Source organism: Giraffa tippelskirchi, chromosome 12 (genome assembly GCF_054371585.1).
Source record: "Giraffa tippelskirchi isolate mGirTip1 chromosome 12, T2T-mGirTip1v1.2.pri, whole genome shotgun sequence".
Taxonomy (NCBI): domain Eukaryota; kingdom Metazoa; phylum Chordata; class Mammalia; order Artiodactyla; family Giraffidae; genus Giraffa; species Giraffa tippelskirchi.
This window is the reverse complement of record NC_137286.1, coordinates 10,367,323-10,383,963: the sequence shown is the minus strand read 5'-3', so window position 1 is coordinate 10,383,963 and position 16,641 is coordinate 10,367,323.

The window sequence follows — 16,641 nt, the reverse complement described above, 5'->3', positions numbered from 1 at the left end:
AACTGTGCGACTGAATACATTAAGTTAATATTTTGCGGGAGGTGTTGCTTTTCTTGTGTCCCAACCTGTTGACTCACATAAGTATGTGTTCACAGGGGGAGATTTCTCAGGTATTGTTTCACTCCCCCAACCTGAACCTACTTGTTCAAGAGCTACTGTCTCTCTGTGGCTCCACTGCTCAGACTCTGCCTTCTGTTTCCTGCCCAGATCCTTTGGATCAAAATGACACTTGTGCTTAGTTATGGGTCCCCTATTGGCCCCCAGACACTATCCCTTTAGCTCCACACTCTGCTCCCATCTAGGTTAGTCCCACCCATGCCGGTATCTGGAGGTTTTAGCAGTCATAGATGACCAAGATTGTCCAGAGGAATCATCTAACTTGCCCACTCTGAGCACCCAAATCTCAACTAAATTAATCATGTAAGGTGAGTTCAGTACATTTCGAAAGCTTCTTTAACTGGAATTTTGTGTGCATGCATGCTTAGTCGCTTCAGTTGTGTCCGACTCTTTGCGACCCCATGGACTGTAGCCCTCCAGGCTCCTCTGTCCATGGGATTTGTTGAGGCAGTCCAAAATATTGGAAAAGAATTTCCAGACACAGAGCATTTCAGACGGGAGTGAGTTTATTAAGAACAAAGAGCAGAGACAATGAAGGCACTGAAAATGCCATGGGCCAACCTCCTGATAGACCAGGAGGTCTTCCAACTTTTATAGGAAGAGTTGACAGTTTTCCTGAATTAAGAGCCAATTTTTATAGCTACAAGACAAAAAACAATTCCTGCTGGAAGTTTGGTGTTAGGTGATTGGTTGGGGCTCTATACAGTGTTTACTGGAGTGGACATTTTTGCCTAATTTGAGGTCAGGAAACTTGTTAGCGATGATCAGGGGGCTTTTGGCAACAGTTACAAAGGGTCTCAGTTAGTTTCAGAGGTGATCTTGGTTCTGGGCTCTGCTTCTGTGGCTGTGGTGTCAGGCCCTGAACCTGTGGCCTGGTATAGGACTCAACAGGATCTTCCCAGCAAGAATACTGGAGTGGGTTGCCGTGCCCTCCTCCAGGGGACCTTCCTGACCTAGGGATCAAACTCAGGTCTCCTGCATCTTCTGCATTGCAGACAGATTCTTTATTGCTGAGCCACCAGTGAAGCCAAGAACTTTTGTATATGAGAAAAAGAAAAGTTCATTGAGAGTCATTGATTCCCTGTCTTGGAATAAGAAGTGTACTAAGTTAATTTAAGACAAGTATAAGCATTGTGGATATTGTCTGGGCTTTCTCATGGTGCTTCTAGCTCCTCAGCATCAAGGAAGCAATGAGAACCTTTAACCATGAGGACGAGAGAATAATCTCTATTATGGCTGACATGCATCCTTTTTGTCTTTCCTCTGGATCCTGAACTTCACATTGCTGTGTGGCTTGACTTTCTCATCCTTGTCCTTTTGCCCTTAGATGCCATCTCAATGGGATCCCCTATTACCAAGTTTTCATCAACTGCACTTGGAGATACTCAAGTTCTTTTCAAGTAGAATGTTACCAGAAGCTCCATCTCCCTCTCATGGGTCTTAAAATTCTGGTCGATGTTGTTGTAATTGTGTTGATGCCACTCAACACATACATTACATTGGGCACCTGTTCCTTCCTCTTTTTAAACTCTGGAGATGACTTGGTCTGTTCGTTGGTTTCTTTGACTCCTATCTGGTTTGGACTGGACAGTCTCAATTTCTTCCCATCTTCTGGACCATGGCTTAATGGGTTTCAGTGAGTGCTAAATGAGACCACGTAATGACAGTGTCTCACACACTGCCTGCACATAATAGCTGCAATAAACTATGGCTATAATTATTATTATTGTCTCATGTTTATGCCACTCTTCATGACCTAGCACACAAGAGCTGCCTCTGCAAATATATTTCAATGATTTCCAAGAAAGGACCCCCAGTTTATTACCATCTCCTTCTGCTCCTCTAAAGTAGAGTAAAAATGTCAAATGACTTCCAAAAACAAATGATGTGACATGTTTATCCTAACTAGTTATGGAAAGCTGCCTACTTTGTTGAGGCAGTACCTTGGTGTGCGAGCAAAGTCTATTTTCAAGTTCTTCTTTGAAGTTGGGTCTTGACATTCAGCCAGCAGAGAAACGCCACAGGAAGTGGAACAATAAATAAAAAGTTGCCGAGTCAAGGAGAAACATCCTGTGCTGATGGTAATCAGATTGTTAATGGGGAAGCAGCCTGACTCAGAGGTCCTCTGGGACTCAGAACCCTCTGCTGGAGAAATATGATGGTGGAGACCGTCTGAACAGCCCTATTCTCAAGGCATCCACTATGGCTCACCTCCTCCTGTGCTTCAGGACCCATGACCTCTTCCTGCCCTTTGAATCCTGGTTTCCTCACCACCACGATATAGCTCCTCACCCACACCCAGGTCTTTAGAGGTCATCCCTGAGGCTGGCTAACATCCAGACAGAGAAATCCATTCATGGATTCAGTTCAGTTCAGTTCAGTTCAGTCACTCAGTTGTGTCTGACTCTTTGAGACCCCGTGGACTGCAGCACGCCAGGCCTCCCTGTCCATCACCAGCTTGTGGAGGATACTAAAACTCATGTCCATTGCATCGGTGATGCCATCAAACCATCTCATCCTCTGTCGTTCCCTTCTCCTCCCGCCTTCAATCTTTCCCAGCATCAGGGTCTTTTCCAATGAGCCTGTTCTTTGCATCAGGTGGCCAAAGTATTGGAGTTTCAGCTTCAGCATCAGTCCTTCCAGTGAATATTCAGGACTGATTTCCCTTAGGATTGACTGGTTGGATCTCCTTCAAGGAGATTCATGGATTGATAGAAATCAATTCCCTGAGCCCAAGCTATGCTGATCCAAGGTCACAGGTGAGGGGGGTCCCTAGAGGCTGGTACATGCATTTTTTCCAAGCAGGTTGGTCCCCAAAGCCTGAGTAAACCATGTTTTTTCCACCCTCAGATCAGGAAACTGTAAAATAGCTTTTAAGTATTAAACCATATTGTGTTGGAAATATAATACATTATATTTATTGAAAAGAATAAAATGTTACAAGATTAGATAAAAGCCTATGAAATCACCATCTTGGCTGGACAAAAAATGATTGAATATTAGCAATTTCAAATTAACAAATTTCAATTCAATGACTGCAGATAATATTCACTGAGCATGCATCATACACTGCACACCGTCCTCTGTGCTTTGCAAGCGCAGATCCTGTGAGGGAGGGCTGTTGTTGATCTCAGAGGGAGAGCAGTGAGCGGTCCTAAAGACAGATCTTAGTTCACTGCCCAGGAACTAAACCTGGGCACACCAGGTTTAAACTTTGCGTGCACACCAAGGTACTACCTCAACAAAGTAGGCAATTTTCCATAACTGTTTAGGATAAAAAATGTCACATCATTTGCTTAATAATTAATAAACTATTAATTTAATGCAATACATTTATAAACCCAAGTAGTCCTAACAGATGCTATGAAAGCAGTTGATAAAATTTAATATTTATTCTCAGTTTCAGTTTCTGCAACATTTTGGAAAACTAGGAAGAGTCGCATATCTAACTTCATCTCACATTTGATGGTCAAGTATCCCAGATGTTGCCATTAAATTGGGACAAGAAAAGGAGGCCAGGGGTTATTTTTATTAGTTCACATTGTTCTTTAATTTCCACCCAATGCAATTATGAATGAAGTAGAAAAGAGATATAATTTCTGGAGGAAGAGATGAAATCAAGTTATTTTTAGATCATCTGATATATCAAGAAAACCCAAGGGAATCATCTGAAAAGCCATTAAAAAGAAATAAGAGTTCAATAATATAGCCAAATCTATGATAAAAATGCCAAAGTTAGTAACTTTTTTAATACACCAGCAATAACAGATGAGAGGACATAAAGAGAAAAAGAGATTCTCTCTACAATAACAATAAAAAACATAAAATCTCTAAGAATGACTCTAAAAAGATAATGGAAGAATCTCCATGAAGAAAAATACGAAGTTTTGCTGAGGGCCATAAAAAGAGGCTTAAGAAAATCGAGAGAACATGTCTTTGAATAAGAGGACAAGATGGGGAAAAGATGCCAATTTATCCCAAATTAAATAAAGATTTAATGCAATAACAGTCAAACCAACAGGAGGTTTTCGTAATTTGACAGTAGTGGATATAAAATGACTCTTTTAAAAAGTTAGAGTAGCTGATAGAATTCTTTCAAACAAAAGGGAAACACAGTCATTAAGCTTCCAGTTATTAAAAAGTATTATCAATCTACATTAATTAAAACAGTGTGTACTGGTGTGATTACAGATCCATCTGAGGAAAAACAAAAGCCCATTTATTGCTCTAGCTCCTTAATGATCTTGTCCCAACCTTCTTCCCCAATTCCAATTACTTTTAACCTGTGAAACCCATTCTCAGCACCAATTCAGCAAAAGTACAATCCGCACATGTTTCCAAGATGCTCCTTGACTTGTAACTTTTTATTATAAAAGCTATATATTTGGAAAATGTAAAACTATTCATCTTTATATGGTACACACATAGGCTAAAAAATCCTCCCCATAGTGTAACCTATGGTGACTGTGACACTAAAGTGGGGGGAAATATGCACTTTTCAGCCAATGTTGTTGGGATAATGTGGCAACTACGCTGACAAACTGTTCATCGGGTTCTCAAGGCAAGAATACTGAAGTGGTTTGCCATTCCCTTCTCCAGCCTCTTGAAGAAAGTGAAAGAGGAGAGTGAAAAAGCTGGCTTAAAACTCAACATTCAAAAGCTGAGATTATGGCATCCAGTCCCATCACTTCATGGCAAATAGATGGGGAAACAATGGAAACAATGACAGACTTTATTTTCTTGGGCTCCAAAATCACTGCAGATGGTGACTTCAGCCATGAAATTAAAACACACTTGCTCCTTGGAAGAAAAGCTATGACAAACCTAGACAGCATATTAAAAAACAGAGACATTATTTTGCCAACAAAGGTCTGTCTAGTAAAAGCTATGGTTTTTCCAGTAGTCATGTGTGGATGTGAGTTGGACCATAAACAAAGCTGAGCACTGAAGAAATGATGCTTTTGAAGCGTGGTGTTGGAGAAGACTCTTGAGAGTCCCTAGGACTGCAAGGAGATCCAACCAGTTAATTCTAAAGGAAATCAGTCCTGAATATTCATTGGAAGGGCTGATGCTAAAGCTGAAACTCCAATACTTTGACCACCTAATGCAAACAACTGAATCATTGGAAAAGACCCTGATGCTGGGAAAGATTGAAGGCAGGAAAAGAAAGGGACAACAGAGGATGAGATGGTTGGATGGCATCACCGACTCGATGATGGACATGAGTTTGAGCAAGTTCCGGGAGTTGGTGATGGACAGGGAAGCCTGGAGTGCTGCAGTCCATGGGGTCGCAAAGAGTCAGACACGACTGAGCAATTGAACTGAAATGATGCTGACAAAATTATCTGGGACTGCTTCTTCATTCTCTATGTAAATATATTTCAAATGAAGCAACAATTTAAATGAAAAAAAAATGAAATTTTAAAAAATGTATTAAAGTAAATATAGGAAAAATTTGTTTGTATTTATGGAATATATCTCTGTGAGTATGTGTGTGTTTTCTCATAGGCATGATCCTAATCCAAATGCCATAAAAGGAAATATGATGGATTTGAGTATGTAAAACTTCTACACTCAATATGGCAAAGGGAGCCTGAAATTTCAGCAGGCCGAACTCCACCCCAAGAAGATGGAGAACCAATAAGGAGATCTCTAATTTGTGCCTTTTGCAAAGTATTTGGCTTCCTGGCTGCAGAACCTATGTGGTTTAGTTTTTGAAGACATCAACCTTGTGCTCTCCATGCCACAGGGTTAAGCATTATGCCAAAAGACATGCAACTTTCATTCCACACTCAAGGAGAACACACTCAAGACCTCACTATGGTGGGACACATCTTATTCTTTAAAAAAAAAAACAAATCTCTTCTCCTTGTTATTAGCAGTTTTGAATGTTGAATTTTGCCCCACCATGTGATCAAAGATACTGAAGCGAATGACTGAATAGAAAAATAGGGGTCAAAAATCAAATATTGGCAGTTTTTCCGTTCTCATCATATGTGAATTTCCAATAGAAGTGCAGGGACAAGAGCATTAACGCAGGTCAGGATGTTTCAGCAGTTCAACTTATTGTTAATAAACCTGTTAAAATTTTCTGGACAACCCAGAATTTGAATTTAAAAAACAAAAAAGGACAAGTGTTTTTTTTCCCTGATAGCAAACAAGTAGTGTTTGTATGTTTGTACTGTTTTCATCATGCAGGAAACTCCATCTTTTCCTATATCTGAGTTGACCTGCATGCTGCAAATTTTAATATTGTCTGTCTTCTGTGCTATTCCTATAATTTTGCTATTAAAATACACTAAGCAGTTTTTTAAAAGAAAGTAGATCTATGACTACTGATAAAAAATAATAAATTTGCTGCATGAAAAGAAAGATGCAGAACAGTGTGTGTAATGTGCTTCCATATTTTTTAATACACATAATATCTTTAAAGAGATAACATGGATTTCCTTGTCTGTCCAGTGGTTAAGACTCTGCACTTCCACTGCAGGGACCGCAGGTTCAATCCCTGGTCGAGGAACTGAGATAGATTTGCTCAAGCCGCTGCGTACGATTTAAAAAAAAATTTTTAATAAAAATACATCAAAAAAACTGACAAAAATTGTTAAAATAATGACTCTGAGTAAGGGGCTGAGAGGAGGTTCGGGGGAGGAGAGTGGTTGAGACTTACTTACGGTGGCATGCCTGTTCACGTCAGCTGGGACCTGTTGAATTGCTTACTGCATATTAACTACTCAAATAAATACATCTGAAAGGTCTTTCCACTTTGAGATAAGATAAATAATCATTTATATTTCTTTATGGCCTTTTACATTTTTTCACTTGTTTTTATATTTAGGTCTCCAATTCAGCCCAGATTTATCTTGGGAACGAGTACAGGAGTTTGCTTTTCCAACTCTGTGCCCTGGGGTGCTATGGAGTTACAGCCTGGGGGCAGGCAGGGGTGGGCTTCCAGGCAGGATGGAAGGAGAAGGGGCAGCTCAGTCTCACCTTCATCTGGATTATTAATCAGGACTCCACCTCGATGTTGCAGTGTGCTTGTATGTAGGGAGAGGTGCTGTTAGCAGTGGAAATAAAGGTCTGGACTGCAAAGGAGGGGTCAAGCCTGGCAGTGCAGTACAGTAATTTCAGAGAAAAAAGACGTCAGTATTCTTGTAGTCATGTTATCTGAGAAAGCAGAAAGAGAAAGAGAGAAAGAAAGGAAGGAAGGAAGATGGAGGAAGAGAGGAAGAAAGAAAAAAAGTCTAAACCATCAGCTTAAACATTTTTTAATCTAATTTATTTTTTATTGAAGTATAGTTAATTTGCAATGCTGTGTTAGCTTCAGGTGTAGAGCAAAGTGATTCAGATATATATATATATATATACATTCTTTTTCAGATTCTCTTCCATCATAGATGATTACAAGATGTTGATTATGGTTCCCTGTGCTATACACTAGGTCCTTGTTGGTTATCTATTTCATATATGGTAGTTTATATCTGTTAATCCCATACTCCTAATTCATCCCTCCCCCTCCCCTCACCCATTTGGTAACTATAAATTGCTTTCTATGTCTATGAGTCTATTTCTGTTTTGTAAATAAATTCAATTGTATCATTTTTTTTAGATCCCACATATAAGCAATTATCATACACTGTCAAATTTTTAAAAATCTGACTTAGTCTTAAGGAGAAACAAAAGGGAAAGTATCACACACGTTTTTGACGTCCACACATGCAGTAGTGCTGGGTCTAGAGGACACGCATGTGACCAGAAAATCACATCAGCTGGGTTACTCATGGTGGGAAGACTGAATTCCGGGGCCATGGAGCCTGATGGCAAAGGAAGCTGAAAATCCACTGGGCTTGGGGTAGCTTGTTCCTTCACTCTTCGGTCTTTACCATGTGCCATGAATGTCCCAGGAGCTGGGAACAGTGCAGGGAGCAAACAGCCAAATTCTTGCCTTGATGGTGTTTCCATTCTAGCTACGAGACACGTGGCAACAGCAGTGTAAATGCGAGATGTGTAGAGTGTGGGGTGGAGGTGAGCCCTGCCAGTCACCGTAGCGCGAGGCTGATGGGAGGATGGAGCAGCATGGGGATGGGAGGGGGTGCTCAGAAACGGTCTCATTGGGAAAACCACACTGGAGCCAAGACCTGGGGGTGCTCTGGAGAACCCGGGACAGATGGGTCAGGCAGGGGCAAACATGGCCATACACCCCATGCCAGTGTACCTGGCAAGCTTGAGGGAAAGCAAGGACAGATATTCAGAGAGGAAGCCTGGGCTGTTTCACTACAGGTGAGCTCTCTGCAGGGACTGGGGCTGGACTGGATGGGACACACTATCTTCAGATTTGGGGTTCACATTTTGATAAGGACAATTCAATGCCCAAGGTGTTTTGGGAGTGCCCACGAAGGTAACATGACATTGGCAAAAGGTCTGTGGAGGCAGTGCCCTAAGCAGACATGATTATCTTGTGGTTCCCTCTTAAAGCCAAAAGCCCATCTCTGCTGGGAAGATTTGCTTCCTAGAACCTGTGTGTGTGTGTGTGTGTGTGTGTGTGTGTGTGTGTGCAAGTTGCTCAATCTTGTCCTACTCTTTGCAACCCCATGGACTGTAGCCTGCCAGGATCCTCTGTCCAAGGGGATTCTCCAGGCAACAATACTGGAGTGGGTAGCCTTTCCCTTCTCCAGGGGCTCTTCCCCACCCAGGGAGCGAACCCAGGTCTCCCGCATTGCAGGTGGACTCTTTACTATCTGAGCCACCAGGGAAGCCCTCCTAGAACCTTGTGAGTGAAAGTCACTCAATCATGTCTCACTATTTGCTACCCCACGGACTGTAACTCACCAGGCTCCACTTCTCATGGGGATTCTCCAGGCAAGAACACTAGAGTGGGTTGCCATGCCCTCCTCCAGAGGATCTTCCTGACCAAGGGATTGAACCCAGACCTCCTGTATTGCAGGTGGATTCTTTACCAACTGAGCCACCAGGCAAGCCCAAGAATACTGGAGGCTACTGGGTAGCCTTTGCCTTCTCTAGGGTATCTTCCCGACCCAGAAATTGAACTGGTGTCTCCTGCATTGTGGATTCTTTACCTACTGAGCCACTGGGGAAGCCCAGCTCTAGAACTAGAAGCCCAGAGCTAGAACCTTAGTTTGCCAAAAATGTCAGTTTCCCAAATGTGCTGATCCTCAAGTTTGGGGAAGTCCAAGCTTGAAGGACAATATAGGATTAAATTAAAACACACACACACACATCCAGTAGGTCAGATCTAGCCCTGAAGGAGACCGGAGAATATGAGTGTCCTGTAGCCAGGGACAAAGCTCTGAGAACAGCTGTGAGCAGAGCCAGGAGGTGTCTGGGGGTGGTCACTGTCACAGGAAGAGTGAGCCCCCAGCCCCACCAGGACATCTTTCCAGTCTGTCTTCCCATGGAGGCCAGAGGGGCAGGGTGGGTTCTGAGTCCTCCTTTGGTGAGAAAACAAGAAGTCTCAGCACCTTTGTTTTTTCACCCCTTCCTGGGGCTGGACCATCACTGTCAAGATGACACATGGTTCTCCAGGCTCTCTTTTCTGCTGAGATGTCTTCAAAACACACTGCACATCAGGTGGGACCACTGGATGTAGGCTGAGCCCCCTCTCGTCAGCACCAGGCTGTGAGGCCCTGGATGGGAAGGAGGACAGAACCAGCTCTGCCACCCGCCTGCCGTTGGACACCAACACTCAGGTGAGGCCAAAGGACATCAATACTAAACCTCTCGGGGCTCCTGTCTTCTCACCTAACAGGGACCAGATGTCCCCCTCATCGGACTGGGGAGTCATCACAGTGTCTTTTTCTTTTTTTGATTTCTATTTGATATCGGAGCATGGTTGACTTACAATGTTGTGTCAGTTTCAGGTGTCTAGCCAAGTGATTCAGTTATACACATGCATGTATCATTTTTTCCAAATTCTTGTCCCACTTAGGTTATTCCAGAGTAAAATGGAACGCCATATGCTGGCTTCTGGAACCATCCCATAAGCGTTTGCCACCATAGACCCAAGTTCCGGCCTGCCCTGGCCCAGCCCCGCAGTGAGGGTTGAGGGAGGTGGAATCACAGAGAAGAAGGAAGGGCGGACAGGTCGGGCTGGGGGAGACCCAGGCGCCTTCTTCTTCTCCTTCCTTTTATATAAACATTGTCACTTGCCATTAAGAGTGAAGACAACATTGATTGGAGAAACTGCTTGACAGGCTCAGTGGGAAGCACTCTCAGCTCATTACGCAAATATCCAAGGCCTCAGTTTTAATTACTCACTTAGTGCCGGATTAACTCCCAGTCTGCGCCATCAGCACGGCCTTCCTCCTGGGGAGGTTAGGATAAATCAAGAGGAAACCAGATGAGGCTGAACCTGTCACCCACCCCCTGACTCTGGGAGGAAAATGTTTAGCTGGGAAGGCAGGGTTACCACGCACTCAAGGGGCATTACTCAGCCGGGAAACAGCCCCGCTTCCTGTTGGCATATTTTCCTTTGGTTTTAGTCTCAAGTCTTATTCTAGGTCGGGGGGGAGACCTCCTAGAATTCTATTTTCTTGGGGGAATGGAAAGAAAAGCAGCCTGGTGAATGTGGGCTCACTTAGAAACCTCAGATCTCAGACCAATTAAGGGCTTCCAGATGCCTCTGCAGAGGGCAGCATGAACCTCAGTGATGCGAACTTTGTCATTCATTCTGTCTCCTCGCACGTGTACCAGGGCACCAGCTTCATGCCAGCTCCATGCTACACATGTTGGAGTCAGAGATGGAAAGGAGGGTCACAGCCTGAGAGACTTGGTCCAAGGAAAAGACGGACGGGAAGATGAATGACAGGAATTGGCTTCTGTGAATGCTGAGACGGAGGTCTGCACGGGCACCACGGAGAACAAAGGAGGGGCGGCAGAGGAGGCAGAAGACGCTTGGTGCAGGGGAGCTGGGTCAGAGATGACCAGAGAACAAGGACGAGGAGGAGCCACAAGAAGCGGTGGGGCAGTGGAGTGTGAGAAGTTTCACGGGATGGAAAGGGGCTGGGGTGGAGATGGCGGGCATACGTGCAGCTCGTTAACCTCCCAGAACCTCTGAGCTCTCTTCCTGTACTTAAGAGCAACCCTCTTAAAAGTCCTAGCCTTCCCAAGGGGTATGCATGCTCAGCCTCTTCGGTCAGGTCTGACTCTTTGCTACCCTTTGGACTGTAGCCCACTAGACTCCTCTGTCTATGGGATTTTCCAGGCAAGAATACTGGAGTGGGTTGTCATGCCCTCCTCCAGGGCATTTTCCTGACCCAGGGGATCTTCCTGACCCAGGGATCCACCTGCATTGCAGGTAGGTTCTTTACAGCTGAGCCACCAGGAATTGAACCTACATCTCCTGCATTGCAGGTAGGTTCTTTACGGCTGAGCCACCAGGAAAGCCCAGGCTTCCCAAAGCAGAACCTGGCAATGCTCCTTCCCAGCTTCCCTGGCAGCTAGGGCACAGCAATGTGACCTTGAATCCACCAATCAGACACAGCCATGGGAAACATGATGGTATGACAGGGACACTTTGTAGGCTGGCCTTGCAGACTCCATCTTGCTGAGGGTGGTGAGACACAGTGCCCCCACATCATCAGCACCAGCTTCTTGTCTGTTCAGCGGCAGTGGCATGGGCTCCTCTACTGGAGTGGAACCATTGCTTCTGCTTGTGAGCCTCCAAGCCTGCACTCCGGGCTTTCCTGGAGCCATAGAGGGTTTCCAGTGTCCTTTTACAGCGTCTCTTTTGCTTTAAACTTACTCAAGGAGTTCTGTTGCTTATAACCAAGCATTCTGATGGGTGCAATCCAGTGCCTTTCCACTGGGTATGGCAGAGACCTTAGAGTTGGAAAAGCTTCCTCAAAGCTTGGGCTGATGTGGGGGCTCCTGTATCACCCTCACCTCCCACCCCATTGCTCTACTCCCCTGTCTTTCATACACTGTTCTTCCAAATGAAGGTTGTGTTCATCAAATAATAACAGTGATAAGAGTACCTAACATTTATGGAGCGCTTGATATCCACTTGCTGTCCTTGCTGCCCACTGTGTGTCAGACTGTATTTCCCAAGATGGTCTTAACAGACTTTCGTGTCTCACGTGCTTTTGTTATAACATAACCTGACAGCCTTCCCTCTGCACCAAGAAGTCTCTTCTCCAAGCCCTTGAGACCCTAGCCCATAGCCAACATCTCCCACCAGACATACTAGAGGAAGCCTGGAGATGGTTACAGACGCAGCCACCATCTGCCTAAAACCATGTGAGAGACCCAAGTAACTACCCAGCTGAGCCCTATAAGTCCCCAGAAATGTGAGAAACATTAATAAAATCATCATTTTAAGCTGCTAGGGTTTGGGGTGTTCTATTATTGCAGCAATAGGTACCTGGAACATGCTGTTTAGTCTTCACCACAGTTCTGTGGAGTAGGTATTTTTATTACCTATTATTATTACTATCCTCCTCACTTTTATTGATGAAGTCACTGAAGCGCAGAGAGTTTGAGCAACTTACTCAGTGACACACAGGAGATAGAGCTAAGATTCACACATGGACTGTCCAGCTTTAGAGTCAGTACAGGTTACTACTATGGTGTGCTGACTTTCTTAAAAAGTCCTGCTGTGAACAAGAGAGTCATTGAAAGATTTTTAGGTGGGGAAGTGGACAGGGGCAGTCATGGTCATATTTGTGTTTTAGAAAGATTGCTGACAGTGATGGGGAGGAGGGATTGAAGGTGGGTGTCAGGACAAGACTGGAGAGCAAAGAGGCTCTCTCAGCCCCTGGAGTGTCCAGATGACAGGTGACCAGGCCTCAACTCAGGCAGTGGCCATGGGGATGGAGAGAGGGAAAGAAACGTGAGAGACAGCTCAGGGGAGCACTGGCTTGGCCATGGGCATGAGAGAAGAGGGGCACAGATGGCGCATCAGAGAACGTCCCTATGGTTTACCTGGATGGCTGTAAGATAAGGACACCAATATCCTACTGATGTCAGCGATCGCTAAGTGAGATGAGTCAGTCATTCCTAATTGTCAGCTTTGGTTATGATCTAATATCATAGTTGCCATCAAAAATCTTGTAAGGATGAGCAGGCCTTGGAATAGTAAGGATGTGCTTGATTCTGCTGTGTTAGCCATCAACCCTACAAATATTACTCAGCCATAAAACGGAATAAAATGATGGCATTTGCAGCAACATGGATGGACCTAGAGATGATCATACTAAGTGAAATAAGTCAGACAAAGAAAGATAAATATCATACTATATCACCTATACAAGGAATCTAAAAATGAATGAACTTAATTTCAAAACAGAAATAGACTCAGTGGCATAGAAGATAAACTTACGGTTACCAAACGGGAAAGAATGTTGGAGGGATAAATTAGGAATTTGGGATTAACATATGCACAATACTACATATGAAACAGATAACCAACACAGACCAAGTGTGTAGCACAGGGCACTCATTCAGTGTCTTATAATCACCTATAATGGAAAAGAATCTGAGAAAGAATATAAAAAATTGATATTTAAGTGAATCATTTTGCTATACACTTGAAATCAATGCGCAATTGTAAATCACCTATATTTCAATTAAAAAATAAAGACAAAAAAAGATTAGAAAGTAAACCACAATAAAATTCAAAGACAGAAAGAAAGTCATCTCCCCTACAATCTCAATGGCTTATCAGGAAAGTGGACTCTATCAGCATGTCCTCTGAGGTCAGCTGAGGGCTCTGGCTCTACCTTTTCCCCTTCCAAGACCCCCATCTCAAATACCACTAATCACCACTGCAGAGGGAAAGAACGTTGGAGAGTCTCCTCCAGCAATTAAATCACTCACCCACAAGAGACTATGGTTATGCCCACTCACACTGATTGGCCAGAGCTAATCACCTGACCCAACTGCACAGGAGTCAGAAAGCCCAAGTCCATCCACCGCGTTCTGAGCAGCAGCAGGAGATAGGACCACAAGCCTTGTCCTGTGTAAAGTGCAATGGGCCTGGCACTGCTGTATCTTGGCTTCATTTGGATTAATATTATCGAGAGTTACTTACGCATCCTTTTCTTTGGCTGACTGTGAGCTCCTTAGGGGCCAAGAGCACGACTTACTCCTCTCTGTAGTAGCCAAGTCTTGCATTGGTCTGGGTGCCCATTGCATAGGTAGGAAATTCATCAAGCAGTGCACTTTTGCTATGTTTACATTGTATTTCTTTTTTTGTGTCTTTATTTTTTACTGATATATAATCAACATATAACACTGTGTTAGTTTTCAGTGTAAAACGTAATAACTTGATATCTGTGTATATACTGTAAAATGATCACCACCATAAGTTTAGCTGCATTTCAATAAAAAAGTTAATTTTAAAAAAGTAAGGACTCACATGCTCCAACTGAGTTGTTCTTGTTCAGTCCCCAAGTCTTCTCCAACTCTTTGCAACCCCATGAACTGCAGCACACAAGGCTTCTCTGTCTTTCACTATCTCCTGGAGTTCCTCCAAGTTCATGTCTATTGAATGGTGATGCCATCCAACCATCTCATCCTCTGTCTGCTTTCAGTCTTTCTGGCTTCTACCTTTCTGCCTTCTTCTCGTCTTCTGCCTTTGATCTTTCCCAGCATTGGGGTCTTTTCTAATGAGTCAGCTGCCATTAAAGCTAGTGGAGATGATGGGACTACAGCAGAAGTATTTCATATCCTAAAAGATGATGCTATTAAAGTGCTGCACTCAATATGTCAGCAAATTTGGAAAATCCAGGAGTGGCCACAGAACTGGAAAAGGTCAATCTTCATCCCAATTCCCTAGAAGGGTAGTATTAAAGAATGTTCAAACTACTGGACAATTGCACTCATTTCCCATGCTAGTAAGGTTATGCTCAAAACCCTCCAGGGTAGAAACCCTCTTATCCCAGATTCTCAGAAACTAGGGATGCCCTACTCACCCCTCATCACCGTCTCTCGGGGGATCAGAAAGCTGATCTTCTGTCTGACGGCCATCAGTCAAGGGAGCTGGATCAAACCAGCCCCCACCCTCATCCATTCTCCTTGGGGGTCTCTCTGCTTTCCAGCTAAGGCCAGACAGAGGCATCGAGTGGGTTAAACGTGTGTCTGGGCAGCATGAGCCTCTTGAATGTACAGAGTCCATTAGCTGGAAACCTGGGTGAGGAGATACTGCTGGTCTCCCAGCCCGCGCTCTTGGGACCTGGCAAACATCTGACCCATCCTGGATGACTTTTCCAGGGTCAGCTTATTAGGAACGAATCCTGACTAATTCGGTCACCCTCCCATTTCTCAAGTATGATTTGTGGCTTAATTGCAGCAGGAAAAAAATAATGAAAAGTGCACAGCCCAGGCCATATCCATAATTCATAACCGCAATAAAACCTTCGACATGCCGGCGTGACTTATGGCAGTCTCAGGGGTGTGCACCCTGGGGCCAGCAGAGGGCCCAGATGCTTCCGTTACAGAACTTTTTAGAGTTCACAGGCTGGAGAATCCAGGCTTCCCAACTATTACCGCCAAGCTCAGCCTAGTTGGAGGTGAAAGCCAGAGCCTTGGCCCTGGGTCCTGGGGCCCAGGCGGGGGTCCGTGTTCAGGCTTCCCTAGAAAGCAGAGTGTGTCAAAGTCTCAGAGGTTGCAGCCAGCACCTTGGAGGCGACTTCAAAACATCTCAAGCCTCCAGAAGGCTCTCATCATGCAGGAGGCTGGCCTGTGTGGGCTCCAAGAGAGCATGTATCAGGTAGGGGATTAGACTATGAGTGACAGAAGACCCAGGTCAAACAGCTTAAACCATAAAGGGAATTTATTGGGTCACATAAATGGAAAGTCCAAAGGTTGTTCAGGCTTCAGGAGAGGTTTGATCCAGAGACTCAAATGAAGTCACCAGGAAGAAGGGCTCCTCCATCATTTTTCTCTGCCTTCCACTTTAGACCCACTAGAATTTCTCCCTCAAGAAGCAAAACGGCTGCACCTGTTCCAGACCTCACAGCCTCAGCGGAAGAAAGATCATCTCTTTTCCCCAAGCACTGAACAAAGGCTGCAACTCTCATTGCCTCCATTGGGTCAGGTTTTCATTCTTGAACTAACTGTATCTTGAACTAACAGTATTTGAGGGGTGGGGAAGAGGGCAGAACATGCTGATCAACTTGAATCAAGTGGACAGCGGTAGGTCAAGTTCACATACTTCATACATTTGAAAATGAGGGAAGAGTAGTTCTCAAAGGGGAGACTTGTTTTACCCACAGAAGCAGGAATAGATATGATGGGCAAGCAAAGGACAGATGTCTGCTCTGTAGAGCAGGGGTGGGCAAATGAGACCCGGGAGCCCCACATGTAGGGCCCTAGCCCAACATGTGTTTTAGTAAATAAAGGGTTATTGAGCACAACCACACTCATACATGTATCTGAGATTGCTTGCACACTTCAGCAACAGCTGATTAATTGCAACAGAGTCTGACTGGCTTGTAAAACCTAAAAAAGTTACTAACTGGCCCTTGACAGAAAATGTTTTCTGACCCTTGACGTAGAGGATGGTTC